Source organism: Triticum urartu, chromosome 7A (assembly GCF_056163025.1).
Source record: "Triticum urartu cultivar PI428250 chromosome 7A, HENAU_Tu73, whole genome shotgun sequence".
Classification (NCBI taxonomy): Eukaryota; Viridiplantae; Streptophyta; class Magnoliopsida; order Poales; family Poaceae; genus Triticum; species Triticum urartu.
In genome coordinates this window covers 661,828,337-661,838,798 of record NC_141879.1, presented here as the reverse complement: position 1 = coordinate 661,838,798, position 10,462 = coordinate 661,828,337, and positions in this window count along the sequence as shown.

Here is a 10,462-nt window from a genome sequence, read left to right as displayed (position 1 = left end):
ACCTCATCGGTGAAACATAGGGGGTGTGCGGCACCCCTGTATTTGGGTGTGCCATGATGTTCGGATATTTGTTGTGTTGCATTGCTTACTAGAGCTTGCTTTCTTGGCCCGTAGATAGATCTGGCTGGGCCATCTTTTTGATGCGGATCCTTTGGTGGATCGCGTGCCGGCTTGTGTGCGGCGCCGCTTGCCGCTCCATGCTGGCCATGCGGTCGTCTATCTGACCGGGTGGCTTTCCTATTTTTTGACTGCAGGGGCTCTAAGGCCTCCTCGTCAAATTCAGGCAGTAGCTTTCGCTTTGGATAGCTTTTTGTGCGGCGACTGCCGCCATATTTGTCTGCGGTGTTGCGTACTTTGCTCCATCTGATTCTGAGTGCATCTTCCGCAGTTTTGAGTTTTCGCTTCTGCTTTTTCAGGCTACGCGCAGTGGCGACGAGCCTTTCGTGGAGGTTCTTCTGCTCCATGAGCCTATCCGGCGTAAGGTCGTCCAGACTGTTGTTTTCGCTGGGGATGGGGTGTTCGGTTTGTTTATCCAAGTTGCCTTGTTCGGACGGTTGCTCAAAGGCATGTTCATCGTCCGCCGGCTCGTCCTGCTCTATGGCTGGGTCTGTATGGCTGATGTCTCTGTCGAGGCGGGGCTTGGAGCGGCGCTTACGTCGCCGCTTTGATTGCTTTTCGAGTGAACGATCCCTCATCGCATCCCCGTGTTCCTCGTCATCGCTTCCTTTGGGTGTGTCCACCATGTATACATCATGAGATGAGGTGGCTGTCCAGTGCCTTATAGGCATTGGTTCATGTTCATCTCCTACATCGTCGTCCATACCGTCAATGTCTTCGGAGTCGAAGTCGAGCACGTCGTTTAAATTATCGACAGTGGCTACGAAGTGGGTCGTGGGTGGGCTTTGAATTTCATCATCCGCATCCCAACCTTGTTGACCGTAGTCCGGCCAGGGCTCTCCTGATAAAGAGAGAGACTTTAGTGAATTCAGAATATCGTCGAAGGGTGAGTGCTGAAAGATGTCCGCGGCGGTGAACTCCATGATCGGCGCCCAATCGGGTTCGATCGGTAGGGGCGCGGAGGGCTCAGAGTCTGGAGAGGAGTCCAGCTCCTTGGAGTCACGGGCTTCGCAAAAAATAGGGCTGGTGTTCGGCTCGATCGCCGTAGAGATTGCAGCCCCCGAGGCGGTGTCCAACCACCCATCCTCGATTGGTGCAGTTGACTCCGAATTAAGGGTCGGAGCTGATGCGGGTGCGGCCTCCAGGGCACTGTTCGGCGGCAGAGCTAGATCATGCCCATCGTGACAGTGCGGCGCACTCGGCTGCGGCTCAAATCCTTCGAAGATCAAGTCTCCGTGGAGGTCCGCTGTGTAGTTTAAACTTCCAAATCTGACCTGACGGCCAGGGGCGTAGCTTTCGATCTGCTCCAGATGGCCAAGCGAATTGGCCCGCAGTGCAAAGCCGCCAAATACGAAGATCTGTCCGGGGAGAAAAGTCTCACCCTAGATCGCATCGTTGTTGATAATCGGAGGAGCCATCGGGCCTAAAAGTGACGACATAGAGGAACTCTCAATGAAAGCACCAATGTCGGTGTCAAAACCGGCGGATCTCAGGTAGGGGGTCCCAAACTGTGCGTCTAAGGCGGATGATAACAGGAGGCAGGGGACACGATGTTTTACCCAGGTTTGGGCCCTCTTGATGGAGGTAAAACCCTACGTCCTGCTTGATTAATATTGATGATATGGGCAGTACAAGAGTAGATCTACCACGAGATCAAGGAGGCTAAACCCTAGAAGCTAGCCTATGGTATGATTGTTTTTTCGTCCTACGGACTAAAACCCTCCGGTTTATATAGACACCGGAGAGGGCTAGGGTTACACATAGTCGGTTACAATGGTAGGAGATCTACATATCCGTATCGCCAAGCTTGCCTTCCAAGCCAAGACAAGTCCCTTCCAGACACGAGACGAAGTCTTCAATCTTGTATCTTCATAGTCCAGGAGTCCGACCGAAGGTATAGTCCGGCTATCCGGACACCCCCCCTAATCCAGGACTCCCTCAGACATGATGAAGGCTTACGGCAGGTTGGAATGGTCATATTTAAGAGCCATCATGGCAAAGCTCGGTTTTGTAGATCAATGGATAGACATTGTGATGGGCATGGTTTCAACAATATCTTTCTCGGTTCTATTCAATGGTGAGAGGCTTGAATCTTTCAAACCAACAAGAGGTATCCGGCAGGGAGACCCTATCTCCCCATACTTATTCTTAATTGCAGCAGAGGGCCTTTTGTGCCTCCTTCAATTTAGTTCTCAGTCATCGGTTGTAGGTATCAAGGTGCCCTGACGGCTCCCGCTGTTAACCACCTGTTGTTTGCAGATGACAACCTATTGCTTTTCAAGGCCAGTGTAGAGGGATCAGTTGAGGTGTCAAACCTACTTGGTATTTATTGCCGTGCATCGGGACAAAAAATTAATCATGAGAAGTCCTCAATATGTTTTAGTAAAGGATCTCTAGAAAGTATAAGAGTGGCGGCCAAGAACACCTTACATGTCCACAAGGAATCATCGAGTGACCGTTATCTCGGCATGCCCACGGAAGTGGGCCACTCGAAGAATGGCACTTTCAGATATCTACGAGATCGTGTTTGGGAAAATATAAAAGGATGGATGGAGAAGCTCTTGTCGTCAACGGGTAAAGAGGTGTTGATCAAATCAGTTGCACAAGCGATTCCGGTCTACTCCATGGCATGTTTCAGATTGCCAAAAGGATTGTGTGAGAAAATAACTTCAATCATACGACAATTCTGGTGGGGCAGCAAGTAGGGAAGAAGGATGCCTAGCTGGGTGGCATGGGATGTCATGACCAGACCAAAACATTTGGGAGGCTTGGGCTTCCGAGATGTAGAGATTTTCAATTTATCGCTCCTTGCTCGTCAAGCTTGGAGGCTCTTGATAGAAGAGACATCGTTGAGCGCCAGGATACTGAAATCGGTTTACTATCCAAACTGTTCACTGCTAGAGGCGGAGTTGGGGTCGCGCCCATCCCAAATCCGGCGGGCGATCCTAGATGGTCGAGATATTTTGGCGCAAGGAATTGTTCGCAGAATTGGAGATGGTGAGACCACTGATACATGAAGTCAGAACTGGATCCCGAGGGATAGCTCTAAAAGGCCAATTACCTCCCTGGTACAGAACCCGCCTCTGAAGGTTGCCCAACTCATCGATGCTACAACGGCATCATGGAATGAAGGTCTAGTCCGAGCGACCTTTACTCAATTTGATGCAGCAGAGATACTCAAAAAACCACTATGTACGCATAAGATGGATGATTTTTTAGCGTGGCACGAAGAAGTTCGAGGTGTTTTCAGTGTACGATCGGCGTACCATATGATATTACGAACAAAGCACAACCGGGAGGACTGACTGAATGAAGAGGAAGGATCATCTATTGTCCACAATGAGAGTAATCAGTGGAGCAAGATATGGCATATTCGGGTCCCCTCAAAGCTGAGAATGTTCGTATGGCGATTGGTGAGACAGTCTATGCCCACCGGTGAACTTTTGAGGCATCGAAACATGGCGACTGAGGATACATGTCATCTGTGTGGGGCTACGGATACTTGGAGGCATGCACTGCTTACATGCCCGATGTCTAGCAGTGTATGGGCCTTAGCACCTAAGGAACTAGTACATCATCTCGTGGATAGGCAGGTGGACAGTTCAAAGGATTGGATTTTTGCACTTCATGCAAATTTGGAGAGTGAAGCCTTTCTACGCCTGATTGTTACCATTTGGGCGATCTGGGGAGCTCGAAGAAAAGCCATCTATGAAGACATTTATCAATCACCTCATTCTATTCATGGTTTCATAACAAACTATCTTGCTGAGCTTTAGGTCGTCAACAACAAAGCTACAAAACATGTTGGCACTGTAATGCCTAGACCGAACCAGTGGCAGGCACTGCAAGCGGGTTGCATGAAGATAAATGTGGATGCTGCAGCCCCGAGACATGCTAGGTGTGGTGCGGTCGGGGCGATCTGCAGAAACTCTGAAGCTTTTCTTGGGAGCATCGGTGCTTGTCTTCAGGTATATCACAGATCCACACACTCTTGAAGCACTTGCAATCAGAGATGCCTTGGCACTATTAGATGATCTTTATCAGAGGCAGATTCATGTGGCCTCTGATTGCAAAGTGGTGGTGGACGACTTGAAGAAGGAAAACGTATCTGCCTATGGAGCTATCATACATGAAATAATACGCCACTCGTCAGATTTTGATTTTTATAAATTTAGCCGTGAATTTAGGAACTCAAATTTTGAAGCTCACAACTTAGCTAAGCATGATTTATCTCTCGGGGGTGGCCGCCATGTGTGGTTGGGAAACCCTGGAGAATTTCCATCCGTCCTTGTAAACATTGTGATGAATTAATAAAAGCTTCGTGAGGTTATCTAAAAAAACCCAACAAATAAGAGGTTTCTAAAAAACATTTAAAAAGTGGTTATAAAGATTAAAAGGCTAAAACAAACATCCATCCAATTGATAGATAACTCTTATCTTGCCGGATGAATAAATAATCTGTTTTATATTTGAAATTCAAAAATAAGGAAAAATCCGGCCATCTACATAGATTAAATTATCATGATCATCAATTTAATTTTAGACATTTGATTGCTGAGATTTACACACAAAAAATTTCCGCGTACAACCTATTCAACACGTCAGATGTAAACAGTTGAACACGTCTATTTCATTCGACTCGTGTCTTTCCTATAAAAGATACTGTCTGAAATAGTCATGGGTAAGCTAAACTAGGTTTGCAAACTATGACAGCCAAACCAAGGAAATAGCTGGAGCAAAATTGCATGTGATGATGTCATCAATCCTTTATATACCTAAGAGAGTGGTCCCTACTAATTTATTTATCTTAACATACAAGGATGCAACATCAGTACATCACCATCCAATTATGGATGGAATAAGACCCACCTCAACATGCAACCATATATATAAGAAAAGGCCCCCCACCACAAGCCATGCATGGGAAAATATTTTTCATTTTATTATTCTACTTACATTCAATAAATATTTTACAAGTATACATAATCAAATGTAGTAAGCTGTATGTATTTTAATTTTTATTCATGTTTATTAATTTAAAAATTTATATTCCACACAATCAAATTTATATTCCACATTTCTTCAATAGATGAACTTAATTTTCAAAATCATCATCCTTTTTTTTTAAATTCATGTTGTTTTTAGTTTTGGTGAACTTTTTCTCCCAATTTGGTAATTTTTTCTAAATTTTATTCTTTTCAAAACTTGCTAACTTTTTGCAAGTTTTTGTAGTTCTTTCGGATTGATTAATTTTTTAGCATTTTTTGTGCCAAAATTTTATACTTATTAAAATTTGGGAATATTTTATTTTCAACATGAATGACTAATAATCAACCGGTCAAATCTATACCTACTAATAAAAAGGATATTGCTTTTTATCACCGTAATTTTCATTCGTCTAACGATTCGTTTGGTGTTTGGTCACTTCGTCTCGCGCTGGGTGTCGCCCGTATGGGCCTCAGCCCGACCAGCCAAATCGCAACCAAGTTTTTTTGGTCCGTCCCTCACGGCCTCGCGGTTTTTGTGCCAAAAATAAACTCATGTGGGAGTCGAACCCGAAACCTTAGACTTAGATTTAAGTCCCTTAACCAACTAGGCCACTATAAACTTGTGACTACAAAAGGTTGTATAATATTTATATATTATAAAGGAAGAATCCATACAACCGCATTGGGCCTTCGCCTGTGCTCCAGCGACTGGGCCAAATTCATCAGCGCATGTAAACATCATCAACGGACGAAAAAATATATTTCATACTGAATAGTCTCACCTTGCTCCACAAAACTGAATCTTACCAATTTATATATGTTCAATGCCGTTGTCTGTCGTGAGCTAATCAAACGGGATCTCTAACATGCAAGGAAATCGTGGGTGTATGTGGGTTGCCTGATATTTAAATTTATATTGCGCATATTATGAAAGGAATCCTTGTGGGCTCAAAACAAGTGCATAATTAAAGAGTAAGGATTGTGGCTGGAGTAAATTTGATGAAATTGTGGGATGGAAAAAAGAGCATTATTAAAGATGAAGGGTTATCGTTGGAGTAAATTGAATGAAAAATTGTGGGCATGAAACAACTGTAAGGAATGATTGTGGGCTAGAAAAATAATGCATAATTAACAGTAAGAATTGTGGGATGGATTGATTAAAGATTATGCTTGGAGTAAATTGAGTTAAAAATTGTGGTCATGAGGTGGACAATGCCTCAAATCTAAAACCCAGCTCCTAGGCGAGAAGAAGATAGAGGAAACTCATGTAAGTGGCACGTTTTTTTTGCTATATATATATATATATATATATATATATATATATATATATATATATATATATATATATATAGGGTCGTGCTATTCGTCATCCTGAGTGAGGAATAGTTATTCTTCACCCCCTCTCTATTTTGACATCAATGCACCGTATTTTTATGTTTTGTAAATTTTGTCTTATTTTATACGTAAAAAGAGAATGTAAGAAAAATATATACTTACCATAAAAAATATTTTACATTACGTAAAATTACAAATATAAAAACATAGTGTAAACATACATAAAATGCGATTTTTCCTATATTTTTTAATTTTTTATACCAAATTTTATGTAGTGAATCAATATAAATGTAACTATTTGTATTTCAAACTTAATTTATTTATGAAGTGATAGTAAGATTACCTCGGATGAGGAATAACTTATTCTACATCCTGGGTGATGAATAGTATTATCAGAATAGTTATCCTGATAACACTTCCGCACTGCATGCTCAACGCAAGGGCACTGCACTTTCTTCAGCAAGAGCACTGCATTACAGAGACTAGTGAACTTCCCGTCGTAAAAAATGTGCACGCCGTGTTTTTTCGGTATTGTTTTTGCTCTAGTTTTTAATCGTTTATCGAAACGAGGCGTATGATATACCGTTGGAAAGCTATGGATTAGGCGCAACTTCGCCATGTTGAACACTTTTCGAAATTCCTCACGGTTTAAGAGCACTTTTGAAAATGGTGCGGCCCATGACGAGTGGCAGCGAGCGTTTTTTCGCGTTTTTTTCTAAACCGCTCGTCGGAATGAAGCAAACGATACACTGTTGGATAGATATCGTCGAGGCGCATCTTTTTCATATCTATCATTTTCTCTAATTTGTTACGGTTTAAGAGCAGTTTCAAATTTACTAAATTGCGAAATTCTGTTTTTCAAATTTTTGAAATTTTTGGTATTGTTTTCGCTCCAGTTTTTTTAACCGTTTGTTGAAACGAGACGTATGATACGCCATTGGAAAGCTACGGACAAGGCGCAACTTTCATATGTTGAAATGTTTTTGAAATTCCTTATGTTTTTTAGTTAATTTTGAAAATCGTGCGGCTGATGTCGAGAGGCAGCGGCTGTTTTTTCATGAAATTTTTACAAACCGCTGGTTAGAATGATTCAAATCATACGCCGTTGGAAAGATATCGACGAGACGCAACTTTTTCATGTAGAACACTCTCTCTAATTCCTTACGGTTTAAGAACAGTTTTGATTTTACCGAAAAGCGGACACTCTGTTCTTCGCGAGACCAAAATCGTCGTATGTACTGCATCGGACAGAAGAACGCACTGCTTCAGACGAAATACCGCACGGCATCAGATGAGCAAGTGCACTGCATGGTTTCTTTTTGTTTAGACGTATTTTTTCTCGAACAAGAAAAGAAGAACGCACTGCTTCAGATAAAATACCACACTTCATTAGATGGGCAAGTGCACTGCATGGTTTCTTTTTGTTTAGACATATTTTTTCTTGGACGGGGAAAGAAGAACGCACTGCTTCAGACGAATACCACACTTCATACAAGGGTCAAGCAAACTACATACATTATTTTATTTTATTTATAAAAAATATGAACAAGAGTGGACCGCATTGACGACGGCAAGTGAACCCCAACACTCTTGAAAGTGAACCCCAACACTCTTGAGAGTGAACCTCATTACTTTCTTTTTACTAGTTTAAATGTCTTTCAACAAACACAACATAAACTTTTTAAATACATTTTTCCAAGTGAAGTGTACTTCAAAGTCCTTCGGAGTGGACTTCTTGTAAGACCGGAGTGCACTTTAGTTTCCTCTTTATTTTTCCTATATAGTTTAGTTCCCCCCTAGTGCACTGCATACATTTTTTTGGTTAATGAAATATGCACTGCAGGGATGACGCGAGTAGACTACATTTTTTGTTTGCACGCTACACATTACACGCAAGCATTCATCCACATACATTTTTTACTCTATCTCGAACAATAAAACAAACTTCAGAAAAAACGACGACATTTCTTTTTTTTCTCCTTCGTACATGTGCTGCACTGCACGTCGATACAATCTGCACTGCAAAAAGAAACAAGCATTTTTTGTACTGCATCCGTGCGTGGTGATGGCGCACACAAGCACTGAAATGGGCCGTGACACCGGACGGCATGCGAGGCCATGGCGAACTGCATCCGAAGGCAAAAAAAAAAGAAGCAGCAAAAGACGCAATTTCTGGACTGCACGGGGCGCTGTTGCCGCCGTTCACCTTCAGCTCCATGATTGAAGGAGGTTGGCCTCCTACCTGCCCTTCCGGCGATGCCCTGTAACAAAAGAGAGGGAGATGGAGGTAGGGGGTAGAGGAAGGGCTGCGGTGGAGGCCCTGAGAATCGCCCGACTGCAGTCACCGTTGGCCTGACCTGCGCGCCCATGCGTGGATCTCGCCGTCGCGGCGGCGGAGAGGTCGTTAGAGGAGGTGGCTTGCGGGAGGCCTTGCCGGCTCCGAACTATCGATGGAGGGCCACGTGGGACCGCGGGTTTCCGGACCTGACGTGGGGAGGGAGGAGGCGCACCGCAGTGGAAGAAAGTGGTGGCAGCGGTGCACCGGCGTATAAGGTGGAGGGATCTGGGACTACTGGTGGCCGGGGTTGTGGGGGAGGGGTGCGGCGATGGTGGCGCTGTAGGTGGCCGGGGCTGCGGGGGAGGGGTGCAGCGGTGGTGGCGCTGTAGGTGGATGGTCGTGGCAGCGCGCCGCCGTGGAAGGAGGCCGACCACCGGAGAGGAGGGAGGTGGGCTGGGGCGGCATGGAGCAGGGCAAGGAGGGGTGGGCTGAGGGAGGTGGGCACGGGGGGGGGGGGGGGGGGTGGGTGGGGGAAAGTGGTGGGTTGGTTCCCGTGGGGTCGGGAGGTGGGTGATGGGCGGCTGTGTTAGATCGGTGGAGCTATTAGCAGAATAAGCGAAAGTGTTATCATAATAAGGTCTTAAGGAGTGTTATCATAATAGACCCACCATATATATATAGTGTTACTATTCATCACCTAGGGTGCAAAATAGGTTATTCTTCACCTGAGGTAATCTTACAATCATTTCATAATTAAATTACGTTTGAAATTCAAAGTCACATTTCTATTGATTCACTACGTAAATTTTGACATAAGAACATAAAAAATATAGGTCATAAGACAAGAGAATTTGCAGTTTATGTGTATTTTAGACTATATTTTTACGTTTGTAATTTTACATAACATAAAATATTTTTTACCGCGATTATATATTTTCTTACGGTCTCCTTTTGTGTCGGAAATAAGACAAAACTTACGGAACGTAAAATTACGGTGCATTGATGGTAAAATAGAGAGGGGTGAAGAATAACTATTCCTCACCAGGGTAACTTCGATCAAGCTTCGCTCTCTCAAATGGAAACACGACACTGCAAGCCCGGCTGATGCTACTATCATCAATGTTAGGAATATATAAATAGAGAGTGGCCACATGCATATTTTGTGTTGTAGCCTAGCTAGCTAGTTGCATATCTGCATATATCCATCTAGCCAGGAAATACGGTTCTGACACCCTGTCTAATGTATCCACTAACGGATCTCCACGTGCTCCCCTTTTTTATCCTTTTATATCATTTGCCAAAAAATACATCATTTTTTCTTGAAGAGGTTTACAAAATCGATCATTCTGTCGTGCAAATTTGGTAAACCATGAAACATGCATACACAGCGTTGATATCATATATTAATGGGTGATTCAAATCTGCACCAGCCTTGTGTTGAGACAAGAAATGTATGGCCTAACTAGCTAGCAACCGAAGGACTATCACTGCAGAAAAGGTAGCATTACAATAATCACCAATATTTTAATAAAGCTGATTTACTGAGTACAACATTAGAAATATAACAAGAGTATGCCCGCAAAATCAGAATAAGGATAAGTCAATCTTGCAACATGCTGAAACCTCTAGTTACATCCCATAAGTTGATCTATGTAGAACTAAAACATTCAGGAAGGAAGAACTAGGAACATGGATACACCATTTCTTGTGGTGGGAAGCAGTACAAAAGTAAGATGCACCACAG